Genomic DNA, 24246 nt, shown 5'->3' on the forward strand with positions numbered 1-24246 from the left:
ACCAGTGTACAGTGCGGTAGTTCACGGCTGTGGCTACCTCTGTGTCGGCACTCGGCAGGCAGTCCGTCCAACCATAATTGTATTATAATATATACCACCTAACCGTGGTTTTTTTTTCATTCTTTATACCGTCGTCATACTAGTTGTTACGAGTATACTACTATCTCTTTATCAACCAGTGTACAGTGCGGTAGTTCACGGCTGTGGCTACCTCTGTGTCGGCACTCGGCAGGCAGTCCGTCCAACCATAATTGTATTATATACCACCTAACCGTGGTTTTTTTTTCATTCTTTATACCGTCGTCATACTAGTTGTTACGAGTATACTACTATCTCTTTATCAACCAGTGTACAGTGCGGTAGTTCACGGCTGTGGCTACCTCTGTGTCGGCACTCAGCAGGCAGTCCGTCCAACCATAATTTATATTATAATATATACCACCTAACCGTGGTTTTTTTTTCATTCTTTATACCGTCGTCATACTAGTTGTTACGAGTATACTACTATCTCTTTATCAACCAGTGTACAGTGCGGTAGTTCACGGCTGTGGCTACCTCTGTGTCGGCACTCGGCAGGCAGTCCGTCCAACCATAATTGTATTATAATATATACCACCTAACCGTGTTTTTTTTTTCATTCTTTATACCGTCGTCATACTAGTTGTTACGAGTATACTACTATCTCTTTATCAACCAGTGTACAGTGCGGTAGTTCACGGCTGTGGCTACCTCTGTGTCGGCACTCGGCAGGCAGTCCGTCCAACCATAATTGTATTATATACCACCTAACCGTGGTTTTTTTTTCATTCTTTATACCGTCGTCATACTAGTTGTTACGAGTATACTACTATCTCTTTATCAACCAGTGTACAGTGCGGTAGTTCACGGCTGTGGCTACCTCTGTGTCGGCACTCGGCAGGCAGTCCGTCCAACCATAATTGTATTATAATATATACCACCTAACCGTGTTTTTTTTTTCATTCTTTATACCGTCGTCATACTAGTTGTTACGAGTATACTACTATCTCTTTATCAACCAGTGTACAGTGCGGTAGTTCACGGCTGTGGCTACCTCTGTGTCGGCACTCGGCAGGCAGTCCGTCCAACCATAATTGTATTATATACCACCTAACCGTGGGTTTTTTTTCATTCTTTATACCGTCGTCATACTAGTTGTTACGAGTATACTACTATCTCTTTATCAACCAGTGTACAGTGCGGTAGTTCACGGCTGTGGCTACCTCTGTGTCGGCACTCGGCAGGCAGTCCGTCCAACCATAATTGTATTATAATATATACCACCTAACCGTGGTTTTTTTTTCATTCTTTATACCGTCGTCATACTAGTTGTTACGAGTATACTACTATCTCTTTATCAACCAGTGTACAGTGCGGTAGTTCACGGCTGTGGCTACCTCTGTGTCGGCACTCGGCAGGCAGTCCGTCCAACCATAATTGTATTATATACCACCTAACCGTGGGTTTTTTTTCATTCTTTATACCGTCGTCATACTAGTTGTTACGAGTATACTACTATCTCTTTATCAACCAGTGTACAGTGCGGTAGTTCACGGCTGTGGCTACCTCTGTGTCGGCACTCGGCAGGCAGTCCGTCCAACCATAATTGTATTATAATATATACCACCTAACCGTGGTTTTTTTTTCATTCTTTATACCGTCGTCATACTAGTTGTTACGAGTATACTACTATCTCTTTATCAACCAGTGTACAGTGCGGTAGTTCACGGCTGTGGCTACCTCTGTGTCGGCACTCGGCAGGCAGTCCGTCCAACCATAATTGTATTATATACCACCTAACCGTGGTTTTTTTTTCATTCTTTATACCGTCGTCATACTAGTTGTTACGAGTATACTACTATCTCTTTATCAACCAGTGTACAGTGCGGTAGTTCACGGCTGTGGCTACCTCTGTGTCGGCACTCGGCAGGCAGTCCGTCCAACCATAATTGTATTATAATATATACCACCTAACCGTGGTTTTTTTTTCATTCTTTATACCGTCGTCATACTAGTTGTTACGAGTATACTACTATCTCTTTATCATCCAGTGTACAGTGCGGTAGTTCACGGCTGTGGCTACCTCTGTGTCGGCACTCGGCAGGCAGTCCGTCCAACCATAATTGTATTATATACCACCTAACCGTGGTTTTTTTTTCATTCTTTATACCGTCGTCATACTAGTTGTTACGAGTATACTACTATCTCTTTATCAACCAGTGTACAGTGCGGTAGTTCACGGCTGTGGCTACCTCTGTGTCGGCACTCGGCAGGCAGTCCGTCCAACCATAATTGTATTATAATATATACCACCTAACCGTGGTTTTTTTTTCATTCTTTATACCGTCGTCATACTAGTTGTTACGAGTATACTACTATCTCTTTATCAACCAGTGTACAGTGCGGTAGTTCACGGCTGTGGCTACCTCTGTGTCGGCACTCGGCAGGCAGTCCGTCCAACCATAATTGTATTATATACCACCTAACCGTGGTTTTTTTTTCATTCTTTATACCGTCGTCATACTAGTTGTTACGAGTATACTACTATCTCTTTATCAACCAGTGTACAGTGCGGTAGTTCACGGCTGTGGCTACCTCTGTGTCGGCACTCGGCAGGCAGTCCGTCCAACCATAATTGTATTATATACCACCTAACCGTGTTTTTTTTTTCATTCTTTATACCGTCGTCATACTAGTTGTTACGAGTATACTACTATCTCTTTATCAACCAGTGTACAGTGCGGTAGTTCACGGCTGTGGCTACCTCAGTGTCGGCACTCGGCAGGCAGTCCGTCCATCCATAATTGTATTATATACCACCTAACCGTGGTTTTTTTATACCACCTAACCGTGGCAGTCCGTCCATAATTGTATACTAGTATCCAATCCATCCATCTCCATTGTTTACCTGAGGTGCCTTTTAGTTCTGCCTATAAAATATGGAGAACAAAAAAGTTGAGGTTCCAAAATTAGGGAAAGATCAAGATCCACTTCCACCTCGTGCTGAAGCTGCTGCCACTAGTCATGGCCGAGACGATGAAATGCCAGCAACGTCGTCTGCCAAGGCCGATGCCCAATGTCATAGTACAGAGCATGTCAAATCCAAAACACCAAATATCAGAAAAAAAAGGACTCCAAAACCTAAAATAAAATTGTCGGAGGAGAAGCGTAAACTTGCCAATATGCCATTTACCACACGGAGTGGCAAGGAACGGCTGAGGCCCTGGCCTATGTTCATGGCTAGTGGTTCAGCTTCACATGAGGATGGAAGCACTCAGCCTCTCGCTAGAAAAATGAAACGACTCAAGCTGGCAAAAGCACAGCAAAGAACTGTGCGTTCTTCGAAATCCCAAATCCACAAGGAGAGTCCAATTGTGTCGGTTGCGATGCCTGACCTTCCCAACACTGGACGTGAAGAGCATGCGCCTTCCACCATTTGCACGCCCCCTGCAAGTGCTGGAAGGAGCACCCGCAGTCCAGTTCCTGATAGTGAGATTGAAGATGTCAGTGTTGAAGTCCACCAGGATGAGGAGGATATGGGTGTTGCTGGCGCTGGGGAGGAAATTGACCAGGAGGATTCTGATGGTGAGGTGGTTTGTTTAAGTCAGGCACCCGGGGAGACACCTGTTGTCCGTGGGAGGAATATGGCCGTTGACATGCCAGGTGAAAATACCAAAAAAATCAGCTCTTCGGTGTGGAGGTATTTCACCAGAAATGCGGACAACAGGTGTCAAGCCGTGTGTTCCCTTTGTCAAGCTGTAATAAGTAGGGGTAAGGACGTTAACCACCTCGGAACATCCTCCCTTATACGTCACCTGCAGCGCATTCATAATAAGTCAGTGACAAGTTCAAAAACTTTGGGTGACAGCGGAAGCACTCCACTGACCAGTAAATCCCTTCCTCTTGTAACCAAGCTCACGCAAACCACCCCACCAACTCCCTCAGTGTCAATTTCCTCCTTCCCCAGGAATGCCAATAGTCCTGCAGGCCATGTCACTGGCAATTCTGACGATTCCTCTCCTGCCTGGGATTCCTCCGATGCATCCTTGCGTGTAACGCCTACTGCTGCTGGCGCTGCTGTTGTTGCTGCTGGGAGTCGATGGTCATCCCAGAGGGGAAGTCGTAAGACCACTTTTACTACTTCCACCAAGCAATTGACTGTCCAACAGTCATTTGCGAGGAAGATTAAATATCACAGCAGTCATCCTACTGCAAAGCGGATAACTGAGGCCTTGACATCCTGGGTGGTGAGAAACGTGGTTCCGGTATCCATCATTACTGCAGAGCCAACTAGAGACTTGTTGGAGGTACTGTGTCCCCGGTACCAAATACCATCTAGGTTCCATTTCTCTAGGCAGGCGATACCGAAAATGTACACAGACCTCAGAAAAAGAGTCACCAGTGTCCTAAAAAATGCAGCTGTACCCAATGTCCACTTAACCACGGACATGTGGACAAGTGGAGCAGGGCAGGGTCAGGACTATATGACTGTGACAGCCCACTGGGTAGATGTATGGACTCCCGCCGCAAGAACAGCAGCGGCGGCACCAGTAGCAGCATCTCGCAAACGCCAACTCGTTCCTAGGCAGGCTACGCTTTGTATCACCGGTTTCCAGAATACGCACACAGCTGAAAACCTCTTACGGCAACTGAGGAAGATCATCGCGGAATGGCTTACCCCAATTGGACTCTCCTGTGGATTTGTGGCATCGGACAACGCCAGCAATATTGTGCGTGCATTACATCTGGGCAAATTCCAGCACGTCCCATGTTTTGCACATACCTTGAATTTGGTGGTGCAGAATTTTTTAAAAAACGACAGGGGCGTGCAAGAGATGCTGGCGGTGGCCAGAAAAATTGCGGGACACTTTCGGCGTACAGGCAGCACGTACAGAAGACTGGAGCACCACCAAAAACGCCTGAACCTGCCCTGCCATCATCTGAAGCAGGAGGTGGTAACGAGGTGGAATTCAACCCTCTATATGCTTCAGAGGTTGGAGGAGCAGCAAAAGGCCATTCAAGCCTATACAACTGACCACGATATAGGAGGTGGAATGCACCTGTCTCAAGCGCAGTGGAGAATGATTTCAACGTTGTGCAAGGTTCTGCAACCTTTTGAACTTGCCACACGTGAAGTCAGTTCAGACACTGCCAGCCTGAGTCAGGTCATTCCCCTCATCAGGCTTTTGCAGAAGAAGCTGGAGACATTGAAGGAGGAGCTAAGACAGAGCGATTCCGCTAGGCATGTGGGACTTGTGGATGGAGCCCTTAATTCGCTTAACAAGGATTCACGGGTGGTCAATCTGTTGAAATCAGAGCACTACATTTTGGCCACCGTGCTCGATCCTAGATTTAAAACCTACCTTGGATCTCTCTTTCCGGCGCACACAAGTCTGCTGGGTTTCAAAGACCTGCTGGTGAGAAAATTGTCAAGTCAAGCGGAACGCGACCTGTCAACATCTCCTCCTTCACATTCTCCCGCAACTGGGGGTGCGAGGAAAAGGCTCAGAATTCCGAGCCCACCCGCTGGCGGTGATGCAGGGCAGTCTGGAGCGACTGCTGATGCTGACATCTGGTCCGGACTGAAGGACCTGACAACCATTACGGACATGTCGTCTACTGTCACTGCATATGATTCTCTCACCATTGATAGAATGGTGGAGGATTATATGAGTGACCGCATCCAAGTAGGCACGTCACACAGTCCGTACTTATACTGGCAGGAAAAAGAGGCAATTTGGAGGCCCTTGCACAAACTGGCTTTATTCTACCTAAGTTGCCCTCCCACAAGTGTGTACTCCGAAAGAGTGTTTAGTGCCGCCGCTCACCTTGTCAGCAATCGGCGTACGAGGTTACATCCAGAAAATGTGGAGAAGATGATGTTCATTAAAATGAATTATAATCAATTCCTCCGCGGAGACATTGACCAGCAGCAATTGCCTCCACAAAGTACACAGGGAGCTGACATGGTGGATTCCAGTGGGGACGAATTGATAATCTGTGAGGAGGGGGATGTACACGGTGATATATCGGAGGATGATGATGAAGTGGACATCTTGCCTCTGTAGAGCCAGTTTGTGCAAGGAGAGATTAATTGCTTCTTTTTTGGTGGGGGTCCAAACCAACCCGTCATTTCAGTCACAGTCGTGTGGCAGACCCTGTCACTGAAATGATGGGTTGGTTAAAGTGTGCATGTCCTGTTTATACAACATAAGGGTGGGTGGGAGGGCCCAAGGACAATTCCATCTTGCACCTCTTTTTTCTTTTCTTTTTCTTTGCGTCATGTGCTGTTTGGGGAGGGTTTTTTGGAAGGGCCATCCTGCGTGACACTGCAGTGCCACTCCTAGATGGGCCCGGTGTTTGTGTCGGCCACTAGGGTCGCTTATCTTTCTCACACAGTCAGCTACCTCATTGCGCCTCTTTTTTTCTTTGCGTCATGTGCTGTTTGGGGAGGGTTTTTTGGAAGGGCCATCCTGCGTGACACTGCAGTGCCACTCCTAGATGGGCCCGGTGTTTGTGTCGGCCACTAGGGTCGCTTATCTTTCTCACACAGTCAGCTACCTCATTGCGCCTCTTTTTTTCTTTGCGTCATGTGCTGTTTGGGGAGGGTTTTTTGGAAGGGCCATCCTGCGTGACACTGCAGTGCCACTCCTAGATGGGCCCGGTGTTTGTGTCGGCCACTAGGGTCGCTTATCTTTCTCACACAGTCAGCTACCTCATTGCGCCTCTTTTTTTCTTTGCGTCATGTGCTGTTTGGGGAGGGTTTTTTGGAAGGGCCATCCTGCGTGACACTGCAGTGCCACTCCTAGATGGGCCCGGTGTTTGTGTCGGCCACTAGGGTCGCTTATCTTTCTCACACAGTCAGCTACCTCATTGCGCCTCTTTTTTTCTTTGCATCATGTGCTGTTTGGGGAGGGTTTTTTTGGAAGGGACATCCTGCGTGACACTGCAGTGCCACTCCTAGATGGGCCCGGTGTTTGTGTCGGCCACTAGGGTCGCTTATCTTTCTCACACAGTCAGCTACCTCATTGCGCCTCTTTTTTTCTTTGCGTCATGTGCTGTTTGGGGAGGGTTTTTTGGAAGGGCCATCCTGCGTGACACTGCAGTGCCACTCCTAGATGGGCCCGGTGTTTGTGTCGGCCACTAGGGTCGCTTATCTTTCTCACACAGTCAGCTACCTCAATGCGCCTCTTTTTTTCTTTGCGTCATGTGCTGTTTGGGGAGGGTTTTTTGGAAGGGACATCCTGCGTGACACTGCAGTGCCACTCCTAGATGGGCCCGGTGTTTGTGTCGGCCACTAGGGTCGCTAATCTTACTCACACAGCTACCTCATTGCGCCTCTTTTTTTCTTTGCGTCATGTGCTGTTTGGGGAGGGTTTTTTGGAAGGGACATCCTGCGTGACACTGCAGTGCCACTCCTAGATGGGCACGGTGTTTGTGTCGGCCACTAGGGTCGCTTATCTTACTCACACAGCGACCTCGGTGCAAATTTTAGGACTAAAAATAATATTGTGAGGTGTGATGTGTTCAGAATAGGCTGAAAATGAGTGTAAATTATGTTTTTTGAGGTTAATAATACTTTGGGATCAAAATGACCCCCAAATTCTATGATTTAAGCTGTTTTTTAGTGTTTTTTGAAAAAAATACCCGAATCCAAAACACACCCGAATCCGACAAAAAAAATTCGGTGAGGTTTTGCCAAAACGCGGTCGAACCCAAAACACGGCCGCGGAACCGAACCCAAAACCAAAACACAAAACCCGAAAAGTTTCAGGCGCTCATCACTAATATATATATATATATATCCAAAAAGAGTACAGGCACTCACCACTTTTCCTTGAAAATAGAAGAATTTATTGCCACTCACAGGTGTGTCTCACATGGAGAGAGACAGTCAGCATAACAGCATATAGTGTCGACGTTTCGGCTCCCATCGAGCCTTCTTCAAGAGAGACAGAAAAACAACAGGTGTATACCCAGCTGCTGGGTATACACCTGTTGTTTTTCTGTCTGTCTTGAAGAAGGCTCGATGGGAGCCGAAACGTCGACACTATATGCTGTTATGCTGACTGTCTCTCTCCATGTGAGACACACCTGTGAGTGGCAATAAATTCTTCTATTTTCAAGGAAAAGTGGTGAGTGCCTGTACTCTTTTTGGATATATTTTGGACTTCTCTGGAGCCCTTTATGGAGCACCGCCTATGTTGTGGACTGTAGCAGTGAGTGTGGACTTATCTGGATATATATATATATATATATATATATATTTTGTGCTATACCCCAGTGTACTTTACTATTATTTTTCTGTGACACTGCTGGTCAGACCGCAGTGTATCATACACGTATTGTGACACTGTAGGTGGTTCATCCCCAGGCATGCTTTGTTGTACATAAAGGGGTGCTTTGTCCTACAAGGGACTACTGTGTTCATCCAGGGGTGCTCTGTCAATGTAATCGTGCAACCCCAGTGTAAAAAAAATATAATAAATTTAATTGGAAGAAAAAATAAAAATAAAAAATAAAATATATATATATATATATATATATATATATTTATCCTATGTATTTGCCTTGTCTGTGCCTGGCCCTCTAACGCTGGGTGGATTCACAGGCCTGGGGGGAGTTTCAGCACACCACTTAACACTACCTGCAATGGGAGCAGCACTGCAGCCACAGAATCCGGATACCATCTCCACAGACAACCCACCAGTGGCCGGACGCAGCACAGTGCCTGGTAACCATGCACCCTTCCCTAGGTTTACCCCCCAAAACAGCCACCTACACCCCAATGACACCCGCACCCCCCCTTCCCCAGTCCCCAGAGGCAACCAGCAGGCCCAGAGACGACGTATGCACAACGGACAAACACACAGACACACACACACACACACACACACACACAAGACACCCTCACCCCACACCAGCTATTCCCCCCTCCCCACAAGTCCAGCACCACCTCCTGCATGCAGCCGCGGCACACACAGGCTGGCCGGGACCCGCCGTCCGCACCACGGATGAGCTGCACACCACGATCCCCCCCTCCCCACAACCCCAGCACCCCACCTCTTGCATGCAGCCGCTCCACAACACGTTGGCCGGGGTCCGCCGGACGCTCCACGACAAGCTGGCCGTAGTGATGGGTAGTTCATGAATGATTAGTTCAAAATGAACTAATCTTCAAAGTGAACTAGTTCGTTCAGTTCACAGCTTTGGCAAAGATTAGTTCATCAGGAAGGAGGAGTCAGACACAGACAGAATAGAGCCAGCATTAGGCTTCTCACTGTCTCATTCACTGGATTTTCACTTCCTGAATCTGATGCTGTGAAATGAAAGTTAAAAGTACAACACAGCCCAGCAATCAGATCTAATAAAAAATAGCATCTGCACTGCCTAGCCAAAGTCTATGGGGTAAATTTACTAAGGTGGGAGATTTTTTAGAATTGGTGATGTTGCCCATAGCAACCAATACGATTATATTTATTATCTGCTAGAAGCAGCTAGATAAATGGTAAGTAGAATTTGATTGGTTGCCATGGGCAACATCACCAGTTCTAAAAATCTCCCACCTTAGTAAATTTACCCCTTTGTGTGTCTGTGAGTGAGCATGTGTGGTCATGCTGCTCACCTTTCTGTGATACAATCACTGTCCTATTAGTCCAGATGTCCAAACACTTGCTGCTACTTCTGGTACTACTGGTTCCTGTGCATACTGCTGTGCTAAATCTTCTGCTGGGTGTTGTGTAGGTGCTGCTGCTGCACTGTTTTTATTCAGCTGTCACTCAGCAGTACTCATGAGTCAGTACATCTCTGCTGCCACAGGGGGCACTGCTGTGCTCAGACATGGAGTGGACTCACTCTGTGGAGCTGAGTGAACTGCATTGTCCTGACGACTCATGAGTCATTCTCCTTGCAAGTAGTTCAGTAGTTCAGCAAGTAGTTCAGTAGTTCAGTGATTCATTACAGTTCACTGATCAGTTCACTGACTCAATGACTCATACAGCCATACGAGTCAGTGCAGTACTTCTCAGCTACCATGTGTGGTACTGCTGTGCTCAGGCATATGCATTGTATGGAGCTGATGCTGAACTGCATGTAGCCATGATTAATTCACCTAGCATATTAGGTGGTCACAAGGTACACTGTCACTACCAATCAACCAAAGACAAATTGTGAGTGCTGCATGCTATCCTGTAGGGCAGGCATGTCCAAACTGCGGCCCTCCAGCTGTTGTGAAACTACATATCCCAGCATGCCCTGACACAGTTTTGCTGTCAGATGTCAGAGAATGCTAAAGCTGTGTCAGGGCATGCTGGGATATGTAGTTTCTCAACAGCTGGAGGGCCGCAGTTTGGACATGCCTGCTGTAGGGTCTGATTACTCTACACAAGACATAGGGGGATATGTGTGTCTGTCTGATGAACCTTCAGTCTTAAAATAATTAAAAATATGATGGTACATATACTTAGGTAGTTCTATAGAAGTGATGTTGCCCATAGCAACCAATCAGTGTGTGTGTGTGTGTGTGTGTGTGTGTGTGTGTGTGTGTGTGTGTGTGTGTGTGTGTGTGTGTGTGTGAGAGTGAATACTGAATTCTCATGAGTCAGTTTACCTCAGCTGCCACAGGGGTAACTGCTGTGCTCATGGAGTCAGTGGACTCTATGAAGCTGATTGAACTGCATTGTCCTGACGACTCACGAGTCACTCTCCTTGCAAGTAGTTCAGTAGTTCAGCAAGTAGTTCAGTGATTCATTACAGTTCACTGATCAGTTCACTGACTCAATGACTCATACAGCCATACAAGTCAGTGCAGTACTTCTCAGCTACCATGTGTGGCACTGCTGTGCTCAGGAATATGCATTGTATGGAGCTGATGCTGAACTGCATATAGCCCTGATTCATTCCCCCAGTATATTAGGTGACAAGCTACACTCCCAATCAGCTAAAGACACAGTGCTGAGTGCTGCATGCTATCCTGTAGGGCAGGCATGTCCAAACTGCGGCCCTCCACCTGTTGAGAAACTACACATCTCAGCATTCCCTGACACAGCTTTAGCATTCTCTGACGGAAAAACTGTGTCAGGGCATGCTGGGATATGTAGTTTCACAACAGCTGGAGGGCCGCAGTTTGGACATGCCTTCTGTAGGGTATGATTACTCCACACAAGACACAGGGGGATATGTACTATGAACCTTCAAGTGACATAAAGTTGAGCAGTTGCCCCTAGCAACCAATCAGCTTCTGTCACTTTATATACTGTTGAACATAAATTACAAAAGCTGATGGGTTGCTTTGCAACATCTCCACTTTATCTCTCTAAGGTCTGTTACATTCTTTTAATTACTGTATTTTAAAAGCAGAAAAAACTAAAAGTGATTTATGACATTACTCTGGATTTGGGTCTTTCACTTGCCTATTATGAAGTAAAAAGGAGTACCAACAATGGGATTAATATTGCAGAGATACATATGTCAGTATAAGGTTGCTATATAACTTATTGCTTTTCTTAAAAATAAAAAATCTGACATTACACACATCTGATCATTTGAAAAAGATTATAACTCCTACAATGAGCTAGTATTAGAAATGCCTACTCTATGTGTAATAGTCTAGACTAGTTCTAAATCTAATCACTCCTTTCAGTCTCAGAGTCAGTGAGTGAAATGATGAACTAAATGAACTAGATGAACTAATCTTCAGAACTAATCTTTTCAGTGAACTAGATCATAATGAACTAATCACCGAACTGAACTAGATTTCCCATCACTAGCTGGCCGGAACCCGCCATGCGCTCCAGGACGAGCTGGCCGGGACCCGACGTCAGCTGAAAAGACGAGCCGCACAGCACACATCCTCCCCTCCCCACAACCCCAGCACTATCCTTCAGCATGCAGCCGCGGGACCCGCCGTCGAGCCGCACACCACCTAAACCCCCCTCCCCACAACCCCAGCACTACCTCCTGCAAGCAATGCCCCCACAGTGCCAGCTATACAATTGCCCCCACAGTGCCAGCTGTACAATTGCCCCCACAGTGCCAGCTGTACAATTGCCCCCACAGTGCCAGCTATACACTGCCTCCACAGTGCAAGCTGTACAAGTGCCCCCACAGTGCCAGCTGTACAATTGCCCCCACAGTGCCAGCTGTCCACTTGCCCCCACAGTGCCATCTGTCCAATTGCCCCCACAGTATCATCTGTCCAATTGCCCCCACAGTGCCAGCTGTACAATTGCCCCCACAGTGCCAGCTATACAATGCCCCCACTGTTGCAGATATACAATGGGCCCACAGTGGCAGATAGACATTGCCCCCACAGGCCCAGATATACAATACCCACACTGTGCCAGCTATACAATGCCGACACTGTGCCAGCTATACAATGCCGACACTGTGCCAGCTATACAATGCCGACACTGTGTCAAAATTACATTGTGGACGCTGCCCCAACCTCACAGGTGAGAGAGAGTACTTAGGCAGCACCGCGTCTCTGCGTCCCCTCTCTGCCGCTCAGCCTCTCTGCATCCCCTCCCTGCCGCCCTGCCTCTCTGCATCCCCTCCCTGCCGGCCCCATCTCTCTGCGTCCCCTCCCTGCCGCCCTGCCTCTCTGCATCCCCTCCCTGCCGGCCCCATCTCTCTGCATCCCCTCCCTGCCGCCCCGCATCTCTGCGTCCCCTCCATGCCGCCCCGCGTCTCTGAATCCCCTCCCTGTCACCCCGCCTCTCTGCATCCCCTCCCTGCCGACCCACGTCTCTTTATCCCCTCCCTGCCGCCCCGCCTCTCTGCGTCCCCCTCCCTGCCACCCCGCGTCTCTGCGTCCCTCTCCCTGCCACCCCGCCTCTCTGCATCCCCTCCCTGCCGCCTCACGTCTCTGCGTCCTCTACCTGCCGGCCCACCTCTCTACATCCCCTCCCTACCGCATCTCTGCGTCCGCTCCCTGCCGCCCAGCGTCTCTGTGTCCCCTTCCTGCCACCCAGCCTCTCTGCATCCCCTCCCTGCCACCCGCATCTCTGCATCCCCCTCCCTGCGTCTCTGCGTCCCCCTCCCTGCCGCCCCGCGTCTCTGTGTCCCCCTCCCTGCCGTCCCGCATCTCTGCATCTCCTCCCTACCGCCCCGTGTGTCTGCGCCCCCTCCCTGCCACCCCGCCTCTCTGCATCCTCTCCCTGCCACCCCGCCTCTCTGAATCCCCTCCCTGCCACCCCACCTCTCTGCATCCTCTCCCTGCCACACCGCCTCTCTGAATCCCCTCCCTGCCACCCCGCCTCTCTGCGTCCCCTCCCTGCCGCCCCACGTCTCTGCGTCCCCTCCCTGCCACCCAGCCTCTCTGCGTCCCCTCCCTACAGCCCGCATCTCTGCCTCCCGCTTCTCTGCATCCCCATCCCTGCCCCCCGCCTCTCTGCATCCCCTCCCTGCCGCCCTGCGTCTCTGCGTCCCCTCCTTGCCGCTCTGCGTCTCTGCGTCCCCTCCCTGCCACCCCGCCTCTCTGCATCCCCTCCTTGCCGCTCTGCGTCTCTTTATCCCCTCCCTGCCACCCCGCCTCTCTGCGTCCCCCTCCCTGCCACCCCGCGTCTCTGCGTCCCTCTCCCTGACACCCCGTCTCTCTGCATCCCCTCCCTGCCGCTCCACCTCTCTGCATCCCCTCCCTGCCGCACTGCATCTCTGCGTCCCCTCCCTGCCGGCCTGCCTCTCTGCATCCCCTCCCTACCGCCCCGCATCTCTGCGTCCGCTCCCTGCCTTCCCGCATCTCTGTGTCCCCTCCCTGCCACCCCGCCTCTCTGCATCCCCTCCCTACCGCCAGCATCTCTGCATCCCCTCCCTGCCGCCCCGCCTCTCTGCATCCCATCCCTGCCACCCACATCTCTGCATCCCACTCCCTGTGTCTTTGCGTCCCCCTCCCTGCCGCCCCGCGTCTCTGCATCCCCCTCCCTGCCGACCTGCGTCTCTGCATCCCCTCCCTACCGCCCCGCGTGTCTGCGCCCCCTCCCTGCCGTCCGCCTCTCTGCATCCCCTCCCTGCCACCCCGCCTCTCTGCGTCCCCTCCCTGCCGCCCGCATCTCTGCATCCCCTCCCTGCCACCCAGCCTCTCTGCATCCCCTCCCTACTGCCCGCAACTTTGCCTCCCGCTTCTCTGCATCCCCTCCCTGCGTCCCGCCTCTCTGCGTCCCCTCCCTGCTACCCTGCATCTCTGCGTCCCCTACTTGCCGCTCTGCGTCCCCTCCTTGCGTCTCTGCGTCCCCTCCCTGCATTTCTGCGTCACCGCCCTGCCGCCCTGCGTCTCTGGGTCCCCGCCCTGTGTCTCTGCGTTTCCGTCCCGCCTCTTTGCGTCCCCTCCCTGCTACCCTGCATCTCTGCATCCCCTACTTGCCGCTCTGCGTCTCTGGGTCCCCGCCCTGTGTCTCTGTGTTTCCGTCCTGCATCTCTGCGTCCCCTCCCTGCCGCCCCGCATCTTTGCATCCCCTCCCTGCCGCCCCACGTCTCTGCGTCCCCTCCCTGCCGCCCCATGTCTGTGCATCACCTTGTAGATGCGGACACACAGTAATGGCAACACACCGCACACACCACAGCCGCACAGACCGCTGCCGCCCGCCCCACAACCTCTCTTATACACCCAGCCCACACTGTACCGCCACACGCCGTCAGCACAACGCCGCAACCCCCTCCACTTCCACATCCCCCTCACCCGCACCTGTCTGTGTGCAGGCGCCCAGCCTCACGCCACTCCTGCCCCCAGCTCCACATAAAGTCACTCCCCTACCTGCAGCTTTCCAGGCGCCATGCTGCCTGGGGGAGTGCTCAGTATCAGGGCCGACGTCAGCATTAGGCAGCTGCCTATGGGCGCCTGCCACGCTCCCGCTTCACTAACTTTTTACTGGACTGGGATCGGTGGAGGCTCCGGCGGGGGACCAGAGCACGCTGCAGCTGTGTGGGGAAGGGACGGCCTCGGGGGATGCCGGTCCACTGTCCATCTGATGGAGGCGCAGGGGAATGGAAGAGGCTGCGGCTACCGACCCGAACGTGCTGCTGCTGCTGTGTGAGGAGGTGACTCTCTCAGGGCCTTCTGTGGATAACGACACCGAGGAGCGGAGGAGGAGTTGTCGGCGGTGTCCAGCATTCTGCAGCTGTGTGAGGAAGTGACAGGCCATGGGAATGGCGGGGCCCAGCCCAGCCTCAAGTGGTGAGTGCAGACAGGAGTGCAGTCGTTGTGTCTGTATATGTCCATGCTGTACAGACCAGAATTATGCTGTGTGTATAGGACCACGTCCCCCACCCGCTGCTACCCTCACAACTGTGCCTCCACCACCCGCAGCACTTCCAGACCCCCGCCCCCATCTGCCAAACCACCCCACCTGCCTCTCTTCCACCCGCACCACCAATGCTTCTCCCACCCCACACGGCACCTCCCAAACCCTACCCCACAAGCAGCACCCCCCCTCCCCCACCCGTGGCATCCACGCACCCCCACAACTGCGCCTCCACCACCCGTGGCACTTCCAGACCCCCTTCCCATCCGCCACACCACCGCGCCTGCCGCTCTTCCACCCGTACTTCTACCCCCCGACACGCAACCTCCCAACCCCCTACCCCACCTGCAGCATCCACCCCCTACCCCACCCATGTCATCCACGCACCTCCACACCTGCTCCTCCACCACCCACGGCACTTCCAGACCTCCTCCCCCATCTGCCAAACCACTGCAACTGCCCCTCTTCCACCTGCACCACCCATGCTTCTTCCCCCCCACACGGCTCCTCCCAACCACCTACCCCAACTGTAGCAACCCACCTCCCCTACACGCACCCTCACACCTGCCCCTCCACCACCCGCAGCACCTCCGGACCCCCTCCACCATCCACCCCCCCCCCCGCAATTAGCCCCTTCTGCACCTGCAGCACATCCGGACCCCTCCATCCACCGCACCCCAGCAATCAACCCCTTCTCCAACCTCAGCACCTTCGGAACCCTTACTCCATCCCCAACAGCCTTGCACCTGCCACTCCCTCACCACACCCCCTCTCCTCCACTATTCACACCACCTCCAAATCTACTCTCCCCATTCGCAGCCTCCCCCCCTCCCCAGCACCTCCCAACCCCCTCACCCATCTGCGCCACCCCCATCAACCCCCTTCCACCCGTAGCATCTACAGACACCCTCCCCCACACAGCAGCAAACCCCGCACCCCTCCCTTCCCCACCCATGCCACCCAACCCTACCCCACCCTCGGAACACCCACAACTGCCCCTCCCCTACCGCCCTCGGACCCCGTCCCCCACCGCACCTGCCCCTCTCCCACCTGCACCACCCATGCTTCTCGCCCCCCCACACATGGCACCTCCCAACCCCACCTGCAGCATCCACGCACCCCCGCACCTGACCCTCCACCACCCGCAGCCCCCTCAACCATCTGCACACCCCCTCCCTGCATCAAACCCCCTTCACCCGTACCATCTACAGACACCCTCCCCCACACCGCAGCAACCCCCGCAACTGTCCCTTCCCCACCCGCGACACCCCCTCCCTTCCCCCACCCATGGCACCTCCGGACCCCACTCCCCAGCCCAACCCCACCCGCAGCCCCTCCCAACTCCCTTCCCCATTCACCCCTCCGCCTGCAGCATCTACAGACACTCTCCCCCATCCACGGTTCCCCACACACCCGCTACATTCTGTACATCGTGACTTGCAGCCGCTGTTCACGCCGTAGCAAGAGGCGACGCCCCCATCACCATCCGCTGCCCTCACATTGCGCAATATTTTACCTCTTAACAACAGTAGGAATGCAGGTAATACTCCATATAATCATATATTCAACCACACATAGACGTGCAGGGGTGATGGGGGTGTAGCCCCCTACGACGTTGTGAAGAGCGCCCTTAGGGCGCAATGAAGCACCTAGTATATATATATATATATATATATATATATATATATATATATGGGAAAGTCCAGCACTCTCATCAGAGTATCCAACGGTGGGGTGCACTATACAGGTTGATCCCCTTTCAGAGCGATTACTGTGTATAGACAAAGTCCAAAAAAATAGGCACTCTCCATCCAAGTCACTTTTGAAATTTGCTTAGAACATTTTTATACCATACTCACAGTACCAATAAATGCAAGGCTTCACAGGGTTTGCATACAGACATTGTGCAACGTTTCGGTTACTAAATAACCTTTGTCAAGCTTTTCATCATTATAAGCCATCAACAGTAGCAACAAAGCAGAGTCATTGCAACGGAATTAAATACCTGTTTTTAGAATTTTTGTGTGGTGGAGCTAAGTGTAATATAGTGTCAGTACTGACTCTGCTGGTTCTTACTCTCTGTATGGATCTCAGATTGTGCTTTAAGCCAAACTGTGGAGATATTGTTGGTTAGGAAATGTCTCAGCAGAAACCAATTGCCTTTGATGAAGGCTTATTATTTGAACAAACACATATCTTTAACTGATGAAGACGCAGAGAAAGTGTGATTTGATAAATGTGAGTTTGGTGCATTGCCAACTGAGAAGCCCGTGGATTTATTCTATAGACTCCTACGTTTAGAATGGAGAGAAACTGATTTAGTCCTGCATGGACAATTTTTATCAGAATACTTTAGAACTAAGAAAATTCCCGATGGCTTTAGAGTTGGAAACGTACCTACTATAGGTCGCAATCGTGCCACCTTCTGTAGCAGATGGTGTGGCGTACTAAATAAATGTGCTTTTGATTTAATGCTCCTAGTTATTGAGCAAGTAGGAGTTGAATTGACACAAGTAAGAGAGGAGATTAAGTCTTTTGAGCAGCAGTCTTTACAGTCTCTATCTAATGATAAGTCTGATAGTTGGATATTGAAATTACAGAACCAAATTGACACATACAAGAATGAGCTAGTTTCATTCAAGAGGAAAACCTGAAGCACTGTTGAGAATGACTATAAAAATCATCAAGTCTACCGTTGGTTGAGTGGTGACAATCACAATAAGAATAACACCAGATTTAGGAGAACTCGGGGTCCTAGAGTTTTTCAGACTCTGGATACCGCATCCTCAGCTACTACCTCTGACACCGAACAATCTGATACCCGCCCACCTAGTGTTTTTTTTAGACACACAGGGAGGGGTGGGGGATACTATACACACACAAGAGGAGGAGGCCGCACCCGAGGAGGAGTGGCTATAAAGAGAAGAGGTCGCAGGAGGCGGAGATGAAGCTTATTTTTAATTTATCGGATCACCAGTTGTCCCCTGATGAAATATCACTTCTGGCATTAGGTTTGAACTTTGTGCCCATGGTTAGACATGATCCTTTTGAATTTTGTGTTGATCAATTTAAGTTTGCACATAAATTACGTTTAAAAGAATATTTTGAAGATAGCATTCATGAGACACAGGCTGTGACCAAAAAATAAAAAAACCCTAGTTCATTTGACCCACCTTCAATGGATTCAAGCATTAAAATGTTTGTGCGAGCTATGGAATATGACGTTAAAACTAATATGCAGCCCTGTAGGTATGATAATCTTACCAAGGGGCAGAGATTGGCATTGAAATCATTGAAGGAAAATTAACATGTGATAATACGTCCGGCTGACAAGGGTGGGGCCATTGTTTTACAAAACTGGGCAAATTATGATAGAGAGATTAAGAGACAATTGGCTGACACCACTGTGTATAAAGTTTGTGCCTCAGAACCTATGATGCATATTAAAAATAAGGTGGATCTGTGTGTCAACAGAGGTTTATAAAGTGGTTGGATTGACAGCCAGACTGCAGCACATGATGGTTGAGCATCCAAAGTGTCCATTTCTCTATACCTTGCCCAAGGTCCACAAGACCTTAGTGGACCCCCATGGGGTGCCCAATAATTTTGGCCCAAGGATCGGTGTTGCAACCTTTAGCAAAATTTATCGATCAATATCTACAACTGGTTGTTTTGCAAATTCCCAGCTACTTGCGTGACACTAGTGATTTCCTCGAGAAGATTAAGCAGAATGCTCCTGCGAAATATGATGATATTTTATTGGTAACACTAGATGTTAACTCATTGTATACAATTATACCGTATGAAGCTGGTATGAATGCAGTACATGATGCTCTTGTACATTTTGGATAGATAGAATTTCTAATTGAACTAATGAGTTTGGTCCTGCATGAGAATCACTTCTTGTATGCGGGTAGATTTTATAGGCAGGTGTCAGGGACCGCGATGGGGTCGAACCTGGCACCTGCCTATGCAAATATCTACATGCACTGGTTTGAGAATACATTTATTATGCAGAGATTTGGTAAACACCTTGTACAATATCATAGATTTATTGATGATATTTTAACACTATGGAGAGGGATGGAGAGGGACAGGGACTGAGTTCCAGCAGATGGTGGCGACACTTAATGGGTTAGATACACCAGTTAAATTTACAGCAAAATGTGATAAGATGAAGATAGACTTCCTGGACATAACAATATACAAATCAGATAATGGTCTAGGTTCCACGCTCTTTATGGAGGAATCGGACAGAAATTCTTTATTATATGTCAATAGTCATCACTCTCCAAGTCTGAAGATGAATTTACCAATCTCACAGTTTATACATGTCCTAAGGATTAACACCGACCAGAGACTGGCAGAACAGCAAATTATGGAAGTCAAGGCACGTTTGAAAGAAAGGGGTTATGCGCATAAAACGATTGAGAGCTGCCTTGCTAAAGCACACCGGAAGGCTGCTATACCAACGGTAAAAGCAAGACAAAAGAGCAACAATCAGATGATTTATGCAAGTAAATATGATGACAAAGCTAAAGTTGTGAAAGACACATTCAGGCACAACTGGAACATTATTGCATCTGATTCTAAGGTCAGGAGACTAACAGACCGACAGCCAATGCTAGCGTATCGTCGCCGAGCTAACTTGAAGCAGCTCCTAATGAGACCACTAATGAATCCGACAAAGAATAAAGGTGGTACTTGGCTGAGATCTACTAAAAAGGGCTGTTTTAAGTGTTTGGACTGCACAACTTGTAGGTTCCTAACCTCGGGACCCACTTTCCCTCACCCACATAGTGGTGTACAAATACCAATAAAACACCACTTGCACTGCCTGGTGTTATCTACTTGATCACTTGCCCCTGTGGGTTGGCCTACGTAGGCCTACAAAAAGGAGGTTTAGAGACCGTATGGTGAACCACAGATGTTCGATCCACCAAGCGATTGAGACGGGAAGTACGGATAAACCAGTGGCTAGGCACTAGATGGAATTGGGGCATCAAATACCGACTCTCCATTGTAGAATCATTGATTGGATAGCGCCATCGATCAGAGGTGGTGATCAGGTCCTTGAATCATACAAACGAGAGGCTCAGTGGATATTTAGGTTGGACATGATAGCCCCTAGGGGCTTGAATGAGCAGTAAGTTTTGAAAAAATTTCTGAGCTAGACCAGTATGATTAGCTCCTCCACACTTCTTTTTAACTTTTCTTATATATATATATTGTATAGAAAAAGAGGCGCCCCAGGGGTTTACAAATACCCTTATACAAAGACTATTGCTTAACAGGATTTGCAATCAATATTTATAAAGGTATATAATATAATATATAGCATTTGTCCATACACTAGGAAACCCAGCTCAGGATAAACAGCACACTGTTTGAATGAATGAATATCCTTCTGTGTTTTAATAAAGTGCAAAATTTTCAAGTATAGACATGCAAAACATGCAGCACAGGTAGTTTTAGCAGCAAGGTAACATATGCAATGAAATACTCAACATCGCAACAGCTGTTTCGTCTGCCTTCATCAGGGGAATAATAGATTCAGCATATTTGTAAAGTCACTGCTCATCCTGCAGTGTAAAGTGCCAAGTGCCCAAACGCTGCAAAGTAAATGCAGCCTATTTAAACCCAGTGTCTAAATTACCTCATGTACACCTGCTGTCACCGGCCTCATGTGCGGAACAGTCCGACGTCATCACGGACGCGCCGTCATGTGCCGCGCTCCGGTAGTGACGTCAGAGGCCTGGCGTGCCCTCACCTCTCCGCATACAAGATGCAGAGAGGTGTAACACATCCATTCCCCCCGGAAGGAACAAGCTCGCCGAGTCCTATCCTGGATGAAACCGCCCCGTCGGCACGTCACGTCTATATCCAGTTAGGCTGGTTGTCAACGGCAACCCGTGACACCCAGTCCACCACCCTGAGACCGGGCATAAGGTAGTACATGGGGATAGTTATATCAATACATAACATATTTATAGCTACCACATCCCAGTTGGTGAAACATATACCCACATTTTACTATATATACCTTATATTATTGATCCTAAGTTATATGATGTGGGTAAATATGTCCTATAGATATCACTTCACCAATATGGGATGTGTAACAACAACACTCCATACCAAAAGTAATATTAATAATATATCCCTATCAGATGATGGATCTAGACACAATCCAGAGGTCAGGACCCACGTGTACCGAAATAAGACCAAAAGACAAAAATTAAAAAATTAAAATAAAATGCAAAAACAAAAATAGTGAGCAATATCACAAGAATGGGGTAAAAGAGAAATCTTCATTTAATCCTGCCGGAGTCAACGTGTCAAGACGACGAATCCATCGGCACTCCTGCTGTAGCAACAGTTTATGCCTATCTCCACCTAATTTTAGTGGCGGCACATGATCAATTGGCATGAACAATAGATCTTTGATGTTATGTCCATATTGCACAAAGTGTTTAGCAACCGGTGGTGTAGTGCCATCCATTTTGATGAAAGCTTTCTTAATTGACGAGCGATGTAAGGCCATGCGCTCTTTTAGCATTCTCATGGTCTTGCCTACATAAAGCTTATTGCAGGGGCAGACAATCATATAAGTGACATATCGTGTTTCACATGTCATACGATGACGTAGATAATAAACTTTCTTTGACATAGGTTGAGAATAGCTGCTCCCTGTGCGCATATGTTTGCAATTGACACACGAACCACACTTAAAAGCTCCTTTTTTCAGTTGCAGCCAAGTATTTTTTTCTTGGACTATAGCCACAATGTCCGAGTATGTTATTTGATCCTTTAGATTAGCACTTCTTTTATAGCAAAACAAGGGCAACCTCTCACAATATTTACCCATAGTCGGATCGGACTGCAAAATGTGCCAGTGCTTCAAGATCGCTTGTCTCGTGCCCTTAGAGGATACAGAATAGGTGCTGGAAAAGATCAATCGTCCCATTTCATCTGGACGTATGTTGGGTTCCATTAACTGCTTCCGATCAAGTTTCAAACACCTGGATATTGATTCCTGGACTTCTCTCGGATCATATCCCCTTTCAATGAACTTATTGCCCATCTCTGAGAGGGCCTTTGGTAGTGTCCCACTGTCCGACATTATTCTGACAACTCTAACTAGCTGTGAATACGGTAAGCCCCTCTTAAGGGGTTGAGGATGAAAACTCGATGCCAGTAGTAGAGTGTTTTTGTCAGTTGGTTTTGTAAAAATTTCCGTAAAAAAATCCCCATCTTGTACGTTTACTGTAACATCCAAAAAACTGATGCTGGTCAAATCATAGGTACACGTGAATCTGATTGACCCTGGTAAACTATTCAATTTGTTAACAAACTCAAGAAGTTTCAATTCACCTCCAGTCCACAGGATGAAAAGGTCATCTATAAAACGAACATAAAATTTAATGAATTCGGAAAATATTGGATCAGCCATAATATGTGCCTTCTCATATTGAAACATAAATAAATTGGCATACGATGGGGCCACATTGGACCCCATCGCTGTCCCCTGCAACTGTAAATAAAATGAGTTTTCAAACAAAAAATAATTTTTGTGCAAAATGAAATCCAACAACAAAATCAAAAATTCACATGGCGGACCCTCATACTGTGGACTGGAGGCAATCGCATCCCTCGTGGCCTCTAAGCCCTCAACATGATTGATGTTAGTGTATAAACTGGTGACATCCAAGGTCACCAGAAAGCAATCATTCTGTATTGGACCAATGGAGTTCAGCTTTTTCAAAAAATCCATGGTATCCCTAATAAAATAGGGCGTTGATTGTACAACAGGCTGCAAATGAAAATCTACATACTGTGACAATGTTTGACACAAGGATCCCCTTGAAGAGATGATGGGTCTCCCTGGGGGTTTCTGCATGCATTTATGAACCTTAGGCAGGATATAGATCAAAGGTATACGTGGGAATTCTTGTGTCAAGAAGCCTGCTGTTTGTTCATCTATCCAGTTATTGGAGAGTCCCAGTTCAATGATCGAATCAACTTCTCGCTTAAAGTTGTCAGTGGGATCAAAGCGGAGCTGTTTATAGCATTGACCATCCGCTAATTGTCTATTGATTTCATTTACATAATCAATCCGATTTAGTAACACTATCCCCCCGCCTTTATCGGCGGGGCGTATAATGATATCTGTGTTATCACGTAATGATTTAATAGCTGATCTTTCGGCTTTTGTCATGTTGTAATTTTTAATTCTAGTGTTTTGGACACTAGGTAAAGCCTCCTTTTTGACCAATCGCATAAAAACCTCAATAGCGGAATTAGATAATGGTGGGTCAAATTTGCTAGCAGCTTTAAAGGGATTCACTGAACGATTCTCTTCACTCTTTCTGTAAAAAAAATCTTTAAGTTTCAACTGTCTAAAAAATTTATATAATTTGACTTCACAATCAAATACATTCTGTTTGTGAGTCTGTACAAACGTAAGTCCCTTAGACAATACTGCCATTTCTACTGCTGAAGGAAGGTAATCAGATAAATTAAAAACTGTTACCTCCGACCTCCCTTGTAATTTTTCCCCCCGGTATCTTTTGTGCCTGATCCCCCCTCTCCTGCAAGGTCTCCCGTGTCTTTGTTCTTTTTTGCCTTGCTCCTTGTGAAGTTCTTCTCCCCTAAAAAAGAGCCTCTTTGATTACTGGAGTGATCAGAGTTACTCTGGGATGTATGTGAATCAATATCAGTAAATAAAGCCTCAGGTTTTTTACGAAAACCCTGGGTTGTTCTCCAGGGTCGTCTATTAGATTGGGTAAACAACCAAGGATATACTCGTAGGTCTCGGTAGTCCTCCTTAACTTTCCTATATTTGGAGTTTTTGAAGGCCAGCAGATCGTTTCTAAAGGCTGTGACTGAATCATCCAGTTTGATTAACCAATCATAGGAAGCATCAGCCTTCAAAATGTCCAAACCTGTTGATTCACAAGATAAGATCTCTTTTTTTTACCATTTCAATGTC

The 24246-nt window shown here is 48.5% G+C and overlaps 1 protein-coding gene across 3 annotated transcripts in view; it reads right to left on the minus strand.

Moving 5' to 3' along the window:
• LOC134965923 (sialic acid-binding Ig-like lectin 13) overlaps nucleotides 1-24246 on the minus strand; it is a 208531-nt gene that overhangs the window by 136278 nt on the left and 48007 nt on the right. The window contains exon 1 of one of the 3 annotated variants that reach the window (XM_063942326.1): nucleotides 17260-17337. The exons of the other annotated variants lie outside the window; for them this stretch is intronic. The gene's annotated coding sequence lies outside the window, so the exon portion shown is untranslated. Of the gene's footprint in view, nucleotides 1-17259; nucleotides 17338-24246 lie in introns of those variants that run through there. 3 annotated transcript variants of the gene reach the window in all.

The sequence above is a fragment of the Pseudophryne corroboree genome, chromosome 10, assembly GCF_028390025.1.
Source record: "Pseudophryne corroboree isolate aPseCor3 chromosome 10, aPseCor3.hap2, whole genome shotgun sequence".
Lineage (NCBI taxonomy): Eukaryota > Metazoa > Chordata > Amphibia > Anura > Myobatrachidae > Pseudophryne > Pseudophryne corroboree.